The sequence below is a fragment of the Dasypus novemcinctus genome, chromosome 6 (assembly GCF_030445035.2).
Source record: "Dasypus novemcinctus isolate mDasNov1 chromosome 6, mDasNov1.1.hap2, whole genome shotgun sequence".
NCBI classification, from domain to species: Eukaryota; Metazoa; Chordata; class Mammalia; order Cingulata; family Dasypodidae; genus Dasypus; species Dasypus novemcinctus.
In genome coordinates, this window is record NC_080678.1 from 6079661 (window position 1) to 6095511 (window position 15851).

Here is a 15851-nt window from a genome sequence, read left to right on the forward strand (position 1 = left end):
TGTCTAAGTCCTTGAGCCACATCTGCTTTTCTCTATTCTTTTAATTCTGGTAATATTTGTTTTTCTTTTTTTTTGTCTTTGTTTATTTTTTTAATATTACTTTAAAAAAATACGAGGTCCCCATATACCCTTCACCCCCCCTAACCCCATTCCTCCCCCCATAACAACAATCTCCTCCATCATCATGAGACATTCATTGCATTTGGTGAATACATCTCTGAGCACCACTGCACCTCATGGTTAATGGTCCACATCATAGCCCACACTCTCCTACAGTCCACCCAGTGGGCCATGGGAGGACATACAATGTCCAGTAAATGTCTCTGCAGCACCACCCAGGACAACTCCAAGTCCCAAAAATGCCCCCACAGCTCATCTCTTCCTCCCATTCCTTGCCCCCAGCAGCCACCTTGGCCACTTTCTCCACACCAATGCCACATTTTCTTCAATTACTAATCACATTAGTTCATGAATAGAATATCAGTAAGTCTACTTTAATCCATACTCTATTCCTCCATCCTGTGGGCCCTAGAATGGCCATGTTCACTCCACATCTATATCAAGAGGGGGCTTAGATTCCACATGGATGCTGGATGCAACTCTCTTGCTTTCATTTGTAGGCACTCTTGGCTCTCTGGTGTGGTGGTTGACCTTCTTCACCTCCATGTTAGCTGAGTGGGGTAAGTCCAATAAACCAGAATGTAGGAGCTGAAGTCTGTTGAGGCTCAGGGCCTGGCTATCACATGGTCAGTCCAGAGATTCAGGTACCCTGGCTATATATTAAATCCCAACACCAACCACAGTTCCAGTAAAAGTAACAGGAGAGGCTTGTGAACAAAGATCACATCTGAGTCTAGCTCCATCACACAGAAGCACAAACTCCAAAGTAGGGCCAAATGATATGGCACTGGACTCCATCTGCCATGACCATAGAACCTGTGGGTCTCTGTAGCCCTCAGAAGAACCGATACCCAGGGTTGTATCTACTTTATCTGTCTCTGGGACTCTGCTGAGGTATGCATAAGCGCAACCCCTCTGATAACCTCCCAGCTCTTTTTGGAGACTCAAAGCCATATAAACTCATTTGTCCTTTCCATTTCCCCCTTTTATTCAGGCCAAATAACCTTTTTAACTCCTGGCATTATATGTAGATTGAGATATTCTGCTGGTCTGAGTTGACCCTTTTATTCAAGGTCATTTTCTAGTTACATCATCAGCTGGTACTTGGTAGTAATCCCTTGGCACCAGGGAGGCTCATCCCTGGGAGTCATGTCCCACGCTGGGGGGAAGGCAACGCATTTACATGCTGAGTTTGACTTGGAGACTGGCCACATTTGAGCAATATGGAGGCTCTCAGGAGGTAACTCTTAGGCAGCCTGCAGCTCTAGGCCTTGTTCTTATTTCAGGTGCACAGACTCACAAGCACAGTCATTAGCATCAAGGGCTCATTGTTGAACCTTAATTCATTTTTGGTCTTTGCCGTTGTACTTGGGGGATTGTTGCTGTTCCTTTAGAGACTGTGATAGAACTCCCCTGGCTAGAAACTCAGCACTACCTCAGTTGTTGTTTTTAATTGTATTCACTATGAAAATATCCAAACATTTTTATGTACCCTGGATATATGCCCTGGAGAACTCCTGCCAACCATGTGTCCCCTGTCAATAACATCACACACCAGTATTCCTCCCCTGCCATTGTTGAACCTCTCTGTGACCCAAAACTTCTTGAAAAGTGAAGCCCAAAATATATTGCCAGGTTCCATTAATAGTAAAATGGAATAGTGATGAGTTTAAAGGTTAGATATAGTCTGGTAATATTTAACTTATATTTTTGAGTCTATATTATTCAATACATATAAATGGTACAGATCAAGTTAGAATTGTTATATCTTCCTGTTTTATCACTCTGTGCAGGTCTTCTTTACCTCTAGCAGTGTTTTTTAATTTTATTTTTGAAGTTGGTACCTTAATTACACTTTGTTTGATATTGATATACCTAACCTAGTTTTCTTTTGGCTAGTATTTACCTGGAAGGTTGCAGTGTTTGAGGGGCCTGTACAATATTTCATGTGGGGCATTTTTCTACAGAAATAATTTCATTTAAAAATGTTACAAAATTCATGGGGCCACTTGAAGTCTAGTGATTTATCCATAAAAATTCAGAATAATGAGTAAGGAAAGGGACTTACATATTGGATTCTGCAATCAGTGCACAGGAGACACTTTTTAGTGTCCACACACCATCTCTTTCTTTCAGGTCCAGGAGCCATCTCTGCCTGTTCTTTATTGTCAAATGCAGTGTACCTGACTGATTTCATACCTCCCCAAATTAATTGAAGGTGACACTGTTATGATTCACAGCACTACTGCTCTCTGTGCCCTGTTTCCTCAGGAGCCACATAGGTCTCCTTGCCTCGTACCTCCTCAGTGCTGGGTGTGTAATGTCAATTACATCATTACTCCTGATGCCTCCATCTTGCCACTCAGGTATCCTGGCTTCAGTGACCCTCTCAGCCGTTTCTGGGTTTCATCAAAGATGGTCAAAAGTGAAGTCCTATGGCAGAGAATGCCAGGAAATCCCCTGGGATTTATTAGATCTCCACAAATTAAGGACTTGGAATTTTCATGAGTGTAGCAGTTTGATATTATTAATGAATTCCAAAAAGAAATATTGGATTATGTTTGTAAACTGATCTTTTCCTCTGCGCATATTAGATTATATTCGATTCAGAGGTTTTCCTTGATTAAGTAATCAAGTAAACCTCTTATGCCAGTAGGACTTTGAGTCCCTGCTTCTTGGTGGGTGAGGACTCACAGATAAAAGACATGACAAAGGACAGATCTGGAGGGTTTTTGATGTTGGAGTTTTGATATTGGAGTTTGATGCTGAAGCCTTAAGCTGGAGCCCTGGGAAATAAGCTCGTAGAGGAATCAGAAGCAAGCCCCAGGAAGAGAAAACCCTGAGCCTAGGTAAAAGAAGCCCGAGGAAGGGAGGAACCCAGGAAGCCTGAACCCTGGCAGAAGTTGGCAGCCATCTTGTTCCAACACATGGAAATAGACTTTGATGAGGGAAGTAACTTATGCTTTACAGCCTGGTATCTGTAAGCTCCTACCCCAAATAAATACCCTTTATAAAAACCAACCAACTTCTGGTATTTCTGGTATTTTGCATCAGCACCTTTTTGGCTGACTAATGGAAAAATTTTGGCTATTGTCTTCCTAAATATTGCCTCTCTCCTCTCTTCTTCCTCTTTTGTCTCTTCCTAGAACTCTTATCAGACAGGCTAGAGCTTTTTACTTTATCCCCAATATTCCTTATCCTTGCTTTCACTTCTAAAGCTTGATATTTCTGTGTGATGTTTTCTAAGTAATTCCTTCATCTCTCTGTTCTGCTTCACTTATTTTCTCTTCAGCTGTGTCTAATCTGCTTTTGTATCCATACATTAAGTTTTTAACCTCAAACACTGTATTTTTCCTTTCTAAGAGACTCAGTAGATTAATTTACAACCACATTTATTTTTTATAATCTCTCATCCTTTAGAATAAAAATGTTTATTTGACTATTACTTTTAAATTAAATAAATGAGTGGAATATTTTAAAAGAGCATGTATTAGTCAGGGTTCTCTAGGGAAACAGAATCGATAAGAGATATCTATCAATAGTATGTGGTTTTATAAGAGTCTCTCATGAGATTGTGAGGATGCACAAGTTCAGGTTCTGCAGGCAGGCTGCAACCAGAGGCTCCAATGAAAGTCCAATGAAGGTTCTTGATGAGTTCTGGGAGATGCTGACTGCCCAAAGACAACTGGGAAATTCTCACTCAATGCTGGAATCACTTCCCCTTTTAAGGCATTCAACTGATTGGATAAAGCATCACTCATTGCTGCTGGCAATCTCCCTGACTGATGTAATTGTAACCAGCTATCTATGATTTACCACTTCAGTAAAGTCAATGGTGACTAAAGTCCATAAATGTCCTTGTATTACAGTTAGTCCAGGGCTTGCTTGACCAAACAGCTGGGCACAATTACCTGGCTGAGTTGACATAATAGTCTAACCATCACAGAGCATAATAAAATATTTAAATTTTGCTTCAATAGATATAAATATTTGATAGTCTATGCCTTATAATTCCAGCATAACCCTTCTTCTAGGGTCTGATTATTTTGTTAATTTCTTTTCCTTCAAATCTCACTCATGATGTCCCCTTTTCTCCTAGGATTCTCACTTTGCCTTGTTACCTATGTTCCTTTGGCCTTTTTCTGTGGCATATCTTTCTCTAGAGTTTAAGATTCCTCACTAGCAAGGGACTGGGACCACTTTCCACCAGAGACCACAGCAAGCATTTTTTGGGGGAGAGGGGGTTGTCATACAGTGGGGTGGTGGTGAATTCTGAATCACTAGCCTTGTAGGGGATATCTTGTCAGAATTTTCAGAGCAGTCCTTTTCCTCCCTCCTAGAGTCCTGTGCTGAGCAGGCAATTCTCCCCAGTCTCTTTTCGGGACCATATTTTCCTAGTGGACCACTGAGTGACTTCTAGGTCCTGGCTTTATGTGGGAACTCGGCCTGCAGGCTTGCCCTTGATCCCTGCTTCCCACAGCAGCAGTACAAGGAACAGGAAGCATTGGTCACTGTGTGGCTTGCTGGTGGCTTCAGCCTAACACCTCTCTCCATTTTTATTTACTTGTCATTGTGTACCTTCCACTACAGCCCCTGCTTTTTCCCCTGCTTTTAAACAGTGTGTGTTTTGAAATGCAAGCGTAACAATTTTTTTAAAAATTCATACTAGGAAAGCTTTTTTCAAGACATATAGTTTATTTTATTTCATTCCATGAGTGTGTTGGTGACAGCTGAGTCTATGTTCTCCTTCTGTCTTTGCATCTGATGGTGCAGCTGAGAACACAACTGAGTCTCTGCAGCATGATTCTCAGGCAGACAAGGGAGGGCACCCGCTGAGGGCATCCCCAAGTTTCTGAGAGGGTTTCCAGGTGGCCCATGAACCTCCAGGTTCTGACCTTGCTCCCAGAGAGTGTCCTACCCTCCCCTATGCATCACTCCTGATGGGCTGTTCTTATCAACATAAAGGAGGTACATTCCTTGGTGGTACACTGGTGTTTGGGGATAAGAAAAACAAGGACTAGAGGAACAGAGGAGGTTAAAGGACATGGGAGGCAGAGCTGAAATTGCTTTTCAAGATGGGACATGTGGGCTGAAGTGTGGGGCCAGGTGAAAGCTCTCAGTGGAAGCTGGAGGAGTGAACCTGGACACATGGTTTGGAAAAATGCCTTTAGTAGATGTGAGAGCAGAACAGACAACCATTCCTCTCTTTCTGAGGAAGCATGACTCTTGACAGCTGGAGCAGAGGCAGTGGGGAGCTGGGGTGAGGCAGTGGAGTCTATGCAGCAGGGCAGGTGGGAGGGCAGTAAAGGCTGTGCAGCTGAAGGCCTTGAGTTCAGATCCACTCATGCCCTTTTTGTACCTCAACTTCTTCACCTATGGAGCAGTTTACTGTGATCATCAGAGGTAACTAGGTAAGCTGCCTGGTATGATGCTCAGTGCCCATGTACACAAGGACCAGTAACCATTTTATTATTAAAAATTAGTGAAAGTGAAAAAAAAATTAGTGAAAGTGGGGGACAACCAGCAAGATGGTGGTAGAGTAAGGAGTTTCTGGAGTCAGTTTGTGTTACAGAGAAGTGAGTAATTACCCAGAGCTACCTAAAGCACCTGTGTGGGGGCTCCAGGAGACCAGAAGAGCATCCTGCAGCATCCTTGAAAGAATGGAAGGAAGAGATGGCTCCTCTGCAGAGAGGATTTGTGACTGGAACGCTCCACACCATGGAGGCCCATGCCCATCCTCCACTGGCGAATAAGCTGCCTTGGGAGCTACTCTGTGGCTGGAACTGAAAGCTCTACTTCCCAAAATCGGGGGAGGAAGAGATAGTTGGGTGCCAACTTCAGCTACTGATTAGTAAATTGGTGAGCTAAAGTAGAATCCTAAGAACAGCTGAAGTTTAGACCTGTCCAAGGCAGGAAGGAGCCAATAGCCACCATCTTAACTCTGTTCCTGGCAAAAAGAAATGAGATGGACTGAAAATCACAGTGCTGGTGGGGACCAGCTTCTTTCTATCCAGATTAGATTGCAGCTCTAGCATAAGCCCCAGCCCCACCTCCAGCAAGGAGGTAGCTGAGGGAACCCCCATCAGCCTCTCTGGGAAAATACAAGTCACACCGCAGAGGCCGGTGATCATCCTACTTTGGCAGCACAAGCTGCCCCAGGAGCTGTCCTATGGCTGGAATTGGAAGCTCCATTTCCCAAAAACAGGGGAGGAAGAGACAGGTGGCTACTAATTTCAGCTACTGATTAGTCAATTTGGCTGGCTAAACTATAACCCTAAGAACAGCTCAAGTTTGAACCTAAGTCAGAAAGAGGCCAGTAGCCTCCATTTTGACTCCACCCCTGGCATGAGGGGATGCCAGGCTGACTGAAAATTACAGTGATGGCAGGAACCAGTTTCTTTCACCCAGATCAGCCTGCAGCCCTAGCCTAGGCTTCAACCCCACCTCTGGCAGGAAGGAGGCTGGTGGGCCCTGCATCAGCCTATCCAGGTAACTGCAAGTACATTTGGCTGGCACAGACTGAATAGTCAGGAGTCTATGGGGACAACTGCGGTCATTTTGGACCCATACAGCATAGATTGCTGCCCAACCTGCTGCTCCATTCCTGCTCCAGGCAGGGGAGAAAAGGGCATGAAGCTTTGTCAATCTCTCTGGGCAACTACAGTCTAGGACTGTACAACTTGGATTATTGCACAAAGCTGTGACTGTGACCCTACCCCTGGCAAAGGAGAAAGTTGTGAGAAATCTCATTGGTCCCCAGGGAAATGAAGGCAGCTTGAGCCTTCACAGCTTACAGCACCAACTACATCCCTGGCTCCTATTACACAACCAGCAAGGGAGAAAGGGCAGGAAGCCCTAAACTAAAGAGAAAAACTGCACCCAAAATAACCACATCAAATAAACCAGGTGTCAAGATGCCAACAAAAAATTACGATCCACACCAAGAAACAGGAAGATATGGCCCAGTTAAAGGAATATGATAAGCCTCCAGATGACATAAAGGAGTTGAGACAACTAATCATAGATGTCAAACGAATCTCCTTAATAAATTCCATGAGATGGCTAAAACGACTAAGGATATTAAGAAGACATTGGATGAATACAAAGAAGAATTTGAAAGCATACATAGAAACAAAGGAGATATTATGGGAATAATGAAATACTTAATAAAAGAAATTATGCAATAAATGAAATAAAAAATACACTGGAATCATGTAATAGCATATTTGGCAAGGCAGAAGAAAGGATTGGTGAGCTTAAAGAAATGGTCTCTGAAGGCAAACATACAGAAGAACAGATGAAGAAAAGAACAGAAAAAAATTGAACCAGGTGTCAGAGAACTAAGAGAGCAAGAGACATGCAAACATGCTTATCATCAGTGTCCCAGAAGAAGGATAGAAAGGAAAAGGGGCAGAAGGAATACTTGAAGAAATAATGGTAGAAAATTTCTCAACCCTACTGAAGGACATTGATATACATGTCCAAGAAGCACAACATACTCCCATCCAAAAAAATATGAATAGACCAACTCCAAAACATATTAATCTGAATGTCAAATGCCAAAGACAAAGAGAGAATTCTGAAAGCATCAAGAGAAAAGCAATGCATAGCATATAAGGGATAAGATTAAGTGCTGATTTCTCACCAGAAACCATGGAAGCAAGAAGACAGTGGTCTGATATATATTTAAGATACTATAAGAGAATCTTATATCTGGCAAGAATGTCTTTCAAAAATGAGGGTGAGGTTAGAATATTCACAGATAAGCAGAAACTTAGAGAATTTGTAACCAAGAGGTTGGCTTTGCAGGAAATACTAAAAGGTGTACTACAGCCTGAAAAGAAAAGACAGGAGAGAGAGGCTTGGAAGAGAGTCTAGAAATGAAGATTATATCAGTAAAAGTAACTAAATTTCTCAAAGGGTGGTGAAAATAAAATCTGACAGATAAAACCAAAATATTTAGGAATAAACTTAACCAACGATGTAAAACACTTGTATTCAGAAAACTACAATTCATTGTTAAATAAAAAAGACCTAAAAAATTGGAAGAACATTCCATGTTCATGTACTGGAATACTAAATATCATTAAGATGTCAATTCTATTCAAATTGATATACAGATTCAATGCAATCCCAATAAAATTTCCACCAGCATTTTTAAAATAAATGGAAAGCATGATGATCAAATTTATTTGGAAGGGTAAGGGTCCTGAAAAGCCAGAAATATCTTGAAAAGGAAAAACAAAGTTGGGGAACTCTCACTTTCAGACTTTAAATCATATTACCTAGCTCCAGTGGTAAAAACAGCATGGTACTGGCATAAAGACACAGATAGACCAATGGATCTTAAATGATGGCTCAGAAACAGACCTTCACATCTAGGGTCAAGTGATTTTTGGTAAGTCTCTCAAATCCACCCAACTTATGCAGAACAGTCCATTCAACAAATGTGCTGGGAGAACTGGATATCCATAGCCAAAAGAAGAAAAGAGGAGTACTGTTTCATACCTTATACAAAAATTAACTGAAAATGGGAACAAAAGTCTAAATATAAAAGCAAGAACCATAAAGCTTCTAGAAGAAAATGTGGGAAAATATCTTCAAGACCTGGTGGTAGGTGATGGATTCTTAAAGGACATAAGAGGAGAACTGAGATGACTACTGATATTTAATATATGTAGAAGTTTTAATTAACTTTACTTTAAAAGTGTAGAAATAAAGAGTTGATGGTAACACATTATAGTGAATAACAGCTGGTTTATAAATGGAAATGTGGCTGAAAATGGTAGTCTAGCAATGTAAATGCCAATTGACAGAAAGCTTGACAATAATCTAGAGACTGAATAACACAGTAAACCCAGAGGTGGATGAGAATTATGGTTGAGGTACAGGTGCAAGAGTGTCCTCTGTGAGCTTGAGCAGATGTACATCACTACTGCGGGATGGTGGGAATGTGAAGAAACATGGGAAAAATACAACTGCAGTGACCGATGGACTATGATTAGCAGTAATAACGTAATATTCGTATATCTATGCCAGTGATATACTGGGTTGATAATGGGGCAATACGGAAAAAGTGTGTCAAATGTACACTATGGACCTGGTCATAGTCTGATGATATTATCTCATAATCTGTAACAAACGTTCCACCACAGTGTGGTGTGTTGATGGGGGCGGGGGGATATGTGAATTCTGCACATGTGCATGATTATTTTATAAGTTCACAACTTCTGTCAGAATATATTTAAAAAATAATAATAGGGTAGGTTGGGGGTGAAATACACCAAATGTAAGATAAGGACTATAGTCAGTAGTAAGGTTTTTAGGGTATTCTTTCATAATTGTAACAAATGTCTCACAACAATGCAAGGTGTTGGTGGGTGATACATGGGACCCCTGTATGATGCTATGCAAGTTTGCTTTGTAAGTTCACAACTTATACGATACACTTATTGTTTATGTATGTTCATGGACAAATGATATAAAGATAATAATAGTGTGGGTTGGGGGATAATATATCAAATGTAAGATATTTCAGTTAGTAGTAATATTTTGAGGATGCTCTTTAATCATTAGTTAAAAATGTTTCACAACAATGCAAGGTATTGGTGGTAGGGTGAGGTATGAGAGCCCTGTATGATGTTATGTATGTTTGTTTTGTAAGTCCACAACTATTACTATACACTCGTTTATTTATATTTATGCATGAGTGATATACTTCAGTAAATGAAAAGAAAATGAAAAAAATTAGTGGAAGTGGCATACATCACTCTGACTAGGGCTGCTTTCCCAAGCTGCCAGTGAGCTGAGAAGTCGCAGATGGGAATCTCCCCCTCTCCCCCGGATGTTGATTTGCTGTGTGTTTGCTCAGATGATGGTGGACAGAATTTGGCAGCAGCTACCAGGAAGCCTGGCTTGTGCCTCTTCGTCACCAGCCTGGCTGAGTCAGTGGTTGTCACTTCCTATGAATATTCAACTTTCCCAAATTCAAATAGTCACACTTGTCAGGGAGAGAGATTGGGAGGGGGAGAGGAAGAGGAAGGAACTAGGAAGGTACGAAGAGAGGGCGGCTGGAGAGGATATAAATCTCTGGGTTGGCTGCCTTCTGCCTAAGCCCCAGATGCAAGGGAGCCTGGAACGTCAGCTGGCCGCCTGCCCGGCCCACCCCAGCCCCTGCGTGGCTGGCAGAGTGGGGTGCTGATGCGGCCCAGTGGCCTTCCAGCGTGGAGGTATCGGGTTGGTGCCAGGTGGCTGGGAAGCCGAGCTGGCCCTGCTGGTGGTCGCTGAAGGTCCCGCTGCCGCCTGTTCACTGGAGGAGGGAGACGAGCTGCGTTTGGACTTGAGACAGAACCTCAGTCTACCTGTCTACAGGAGATTCCCACCTTTGAGATTTGATATCCCAAGTCCCTTCTCAACCCTCACCTAACGCTGACACACTCTCAAGTGCCAAGAGAAGCTAGGCATAGCACTCCCCCTTATCTCCTGTAACGACCCACGACCCACGGCTCTACCCTGTAAGTCGTGCACTCCTCCAAGTGGGGTCCCCCCGGGACATGGAGGGTAAGGCACCCCCTCAGGCTCAGACTCCACGCCCCGAGCCGCCCCGCTGCTTCTCAGCCTTTCTGTTTCCTCCCTCACCAGCTTCCAGGACCAAGGACCCGGCTCTGGTTAGAGGAGCGGGGAGAAAACCACAGGACAGCGCAGGACAGAGCGTGAGCAGCGCCTGGAGTGGGGGTCACGGGTGCCGCTCTCTGCCCCAGCCCTGGTCTGGCAGGGGCCTCAGTGGCCTGGGGCTCGCCTTTGCCGCAGGATCACCCCGAGTGTCCAGCCCGTTCGGGGGCAGTCGTGTGCCGCGGTCGCAAATCGAGGACCTCAGACTTCACAGGCTGCGCTCAGGGCGCGGAGTCCACAGGTCTCGGCATTTCTCTCCCACGCTCTCTCCTATCACTCTCTTGTTCATGCCCATTCACCAGTTCTTTGGCTGAGAAAAATTGGACATGAAGGAAGATGGGTCTTCGTTCAAGACCCCCTTCCTCTCTCCTTGATAATCGAGCGACTTTTGGCTCCCCGAGCCGCACAGCTACCCAGAGCTGGGCAAGAGTGGCTGTGGACAGACAGACAGACATACCTTGGGGTGAGTGGAAACTCGGTTGCCATCTTTATTTTTGGATGGCTTGCTCACATCCCCCAATTTTTGGATGGATGTCCCGTGAACTGTTTTTAGGCATGGGAGCTAAAGCCGTGGATGAAGCAGCAAGGAGTGTGTGCATTGCTGGGCAGGGATGGGTGCTGAGTCCAGGGTGCCTTAGCCCTCCCCAGCTCCAAAACCACCCTCCCTCAGATGCTCCCAGGAGACACCCCCATATTCCTTCTCTCCTTAAGAGAGGTGGAGGAGACATAGCTTGGCCCCTGGGCAAGGCAATGGGTTTGGTGACTTAGCCATGGTGGAAAACTAGAGAGGAAAATTCCTGCCCCCCATGGTAGGAGCTGGTGGTCCAGCCATGGGCCGCTGCTTCCCACCAGTTCACCACTGTCTTATGGGATGGCTTCATAGAGGGACATGCATCAAGGGCTGGAGCCACCCCTCGCCCTCTGATCTCATGCATCCCAGGAAGTTCCCGAGGAGACTGTGTGGCAGTGAGATTGGCCCAGCTGTCCATCCTCCAAGGTCCATGTGCCAAAGCCCCTCCCTCTCTGGGCCCTGTGGCTCACATACCCACCTGTAGTCTACCATGTAGCTCTTTAAATTATAGGCACTCTTGCCCTGTCTAATTCTTAACATGAGAAAAGTTCAGAAGTTGGAAGACCCAGGGATTGGTCCCAATGCAAGTATATTTCCATGTATTTATTAATGAGCTGGAAGAGTCAGAGAAAAGGTTAAGTGGCAAAATTTGCTGAATGCAGAGAACTATTTAAGTTAACTGTTCAGGGAAGAAAAACAGAATATCTTCTATGAAATTCTGTCAGTTTTTTTTTTCCTTCCTTATCCTAAGAATATTTTATCAAGGTGAAAAATATTAAGACAATCAGTGGAGCAGAGAGCACATTTAATCATCCCCTCTTTTTCCTGTTGAGCTATGATTTACTGTTGAGAGAAGAGAGTTCAGATTTAAAGGATTATGATTGTTGAATTCAGAGATGTCACTTCTCAGGAATGCTTGCTGCTGGGTGACAGCAAAGGCTTGTGAAGAGTGGCTGCACAGCTGAAACTCTCCCCAAAAGAAGGAAGGCGTTCGGACAGTGTGCGCTGAAGGCAAGGACAGACGGAGCCTTTGGCCACCTTATGTCCAGGTCACCTCACCATGCCCCTTTGGCCCCCTTTCCTTGAAAGCTTGGCCGCTGGAACCAGGCAGCTGGGTCTGAACTCCAGCCCGGCAGCCTTGGGCAAATGACCCAATTTCTAACACAAGGCTGTGGAGAGCGACTCGTGGACCCCATTTGGACATGTTCTCCATCCACATTCTGGTGGGGAGGACCCCCTGCCGTAAGATCTCTTCAGGACGCTCCTCCAGCTGAGGCGTGGTCCATGGAGTCACACTGGGCTTTACTCTGCTTCCCTGGGATCCCTCGAGTGACGGTGGAACAGAGAGAGAAGTCAGGGTGAGCAGCCGGCGCTGGGAGTCCAGGCAACCAGACAGCAAAGGCGGTGGCTCCGCCATATGCATTGCCTGTGATGGAAAAGCCACTGGAGCCCCAAAGCTCGCGCGCAGCCGAAACGTACGGGTCCCAGGAGGAAGCCAGCCCTCCTGCCTTCCACAGTGGGAGGTGGTCATCACCTGCTGTTAAGTCAGCCCCCTGCACGGTGTTTGTTTCAGCAGCTGGGAAACTGCAACGATGACATATCTTACCCAACGGATTGAATGAAATGGCAAACGCAATACCTCAGGGTGACGTCTGACTTGAGGTGAGAGTTCATGGGGGTCCCACAACTATTCTGCACCAATGTGACCGAGTATTTCAAACTGAGCTCTTGAGAGAAGCAGAAAGCTGCACCCTGGCTCGAGCAATAGCCATCCGTAGCTGGGGCTGTTCAAGGAGCACCAGGCCCGCCACCCCTCTTTGGCCCTGGGCTCCAGGGTGCAGGTTAACAGGGTTGGCATTCCATACATAGCCCTGCTCGGAGACCCTGCTACAGAGCCCCAAAGGCCCGAGGGCTGGTGAGTCTTTAGAATTCTGGTCAGCTCAGGGATGGGCCAGATGCCGGACCCCCAGGAACAGGCCGGCCTCTCTCTCCTCAGGACTCCCGCTCTTCAGGGCCCTCTACGATATGGGCTATATGGTGCTCTCAGACCCCACACCTTGGAGCTCATGCTGATTTTGAACTTGGGTGAAAGCTCCCTCCACTGCTGGGGCGGGGGCAAACCTTTGTGAAGCAAAATGTAAGCCGTGTACCGAGGGCCGCTCAGGCTCCACAGGGCAGGACACACTTTTCGATGCACTGATGACCGAAGGACCCCCCCGCCCAGGGGCCGGCCCGGCAGGCCCCTCCCTGTGGGTCCCTCCCCCCCACTCAGTGCTGCTGCTTGTGCTAAAAAACAGTAACGTTGTCTTAACAGCACCTCATACTTTACACCCTTCCCCGATTCAGACTAAGCTGCCTCTCCCACAGAACTATTTCCAACCTGTGGGGAATTACTGCTGCACCGTGGCCCCTTATGTGCCCACTTGGGGCCTGGCTGCAGCGTGACAGCCAACAGATGCCACAGGAGGGACCGCCACTCAGGTCACGGAGCCCGGGTAAGGGGTGCAGACCCCAGCAGGGTGAGGACACTGGCTGCTTCTGGAACGAGGTCAATGGGCTTTGGCACATCGAAGTAAAGTATCCATTTAAGCACAAATGTTTGCATCAACAGAGGAAGTTTTTGTGTTTTCTCCCTGACAAAAGACTTAGCATGTGTCAGGGTAGCTTTCTGGCTGTTTGGTCTGGCTTTGTAGGAGAAATGCAAACGATGTCATGTCTCCAAAACCCACAAATCAAGCCACCATATGTGTGTGATGAGAACAGGCAGATAAATCGGAGGGCTTGTGAGCACGCACGGCGCCACCTGCCTGCCCTTCCCTCCTCGTCGGGAGGGCCCTGTAAATCATACCCTGAGAAGATTAAAGATCTCTGTCCTCTCCCACAGCAGCTGGCACTGCCAGGCAGGAGCGGGGCAGGAGAGCACACAGGGAGGGGCTCTGGGCCGGTCTGTGGGCCGCAGGCTCCTCCCCAGCCGTGCCCCCTCACCTTCGCTCTGATCTCTCTGCCCAGTCTCCACCTCTGGGCCTCGCAGCTGCTCCCGGGTCTACAGAAGGGAAGCAGGGTGGGGTGTCCCCCGAGTGAAGGCACAGCCCGGCGTCGTCCTTGTCCTCTGGACCTCCTGCAGCCCCAGATCACAGCCCCGCGGGCTTCCCCCCACACTCCAGGCACAGGCCCTGCACTCACCCGCCTCACCAGCAGCGAGGCTGCCTCTCAGTGAATCCCGGAGGTGCCCCTCGTGACTGGACCTGCTCCCAGCCCCTCAGCTAGCCCCTCCCTGCGAAGTCCTCACGGAGCCTGCTGGACTGGAAACGGCTGGAAGGCAGACCTGTCCCTGGCTCCGCCGGGGCTCCGAGGCGGCGTCCTTGATGGGGGCTGGGCCTCTGCGCACCGTGAGCTTCTGCTCCCTGCGCTGAGCATCTAGGAGCTGCTTCCTCTGCGCTGTGGGAGAGGAGGGGGAGCGCGTCTCTTACTGCCCAGGTCCCTTCATGAGGCTGAACGGACGGCACAGGGGGGCAGAGACCCTGCCTCCCAGGGACCTGGAGAAGCCCTGCAGGAGGGCAGAGGAGGTCTAAGGGGAGGAAAGCCCCAGTGCCTAGGGGCTCTGGTTGTGTTTTACGTCTGCTACAATCCACCTTCACACCACCCACGAGCTCCATTACTTGGAACATTTTAAATGTTATAATATATATATTGTATATATATATTGTAACTACCAAAGCAGAGCGGATGTGACAGGCTACTGTGTGGGAAGTCTCTGTTACCCCACAATTGGCTACGGAAACCCAAAGCTGATGACAAGCCGGTATGCTCTAAAACGCCAAGCCTCTCCGGGTGCTGCTGTCCCCCCACCCCCACCAGGCCTCCTCCTGCCTCTGAAACAGCAGCCCGGGGGAGGGGAACAGGCAGTTCCCCTCCCCCCAAGTCCAGCAAGCGCAGCTGCGGAAGAGCAAGGCACAGGAGCTCAGCAGCTGCCAGAAAGAGAGGCGTCTCCTGCCGGGGGATCCCGCCCAGGGGCAGCAGGCTCACCTCCGCTGCTCCAGGAAAGACACGGTGCAGAGGGAGGCCTCGGGAAGGCTCCTTGTGGGCGATTTCAGCACATCCCAGGCACCCTCAAGGAGACCCGTGGCTTGTGGCATCTTGTCGGTGCCCGACCCCCCCCCCCAGGAAAGCCGTCCACCTGGCAGGGGGCGGGGCCAGCAGAGCAGGGATTTTGAGGGGGGCTTAAAGGTCAAATCGGGTTGGACCCCCCACTTCTGGGGATGTCCTTCTAGAAGGTTCCTCGAGGAGGAGGGGGAAGAAGTTAGCATCACAGTGGACATGCATGGAGGTCTCAAACTGAAAGCATCAAGGAAGTGAAGGGTCTGCACCCAAAGCATAATGCAGAGGAAAAAAACCTGGTTCAGAATGCTCATTGCGTAGTCTTAACGAAAACCTGGACACAGAGAAGCACAGCAAAACCTGGCGAAAGTCACCCCAAATCCCACCTCCC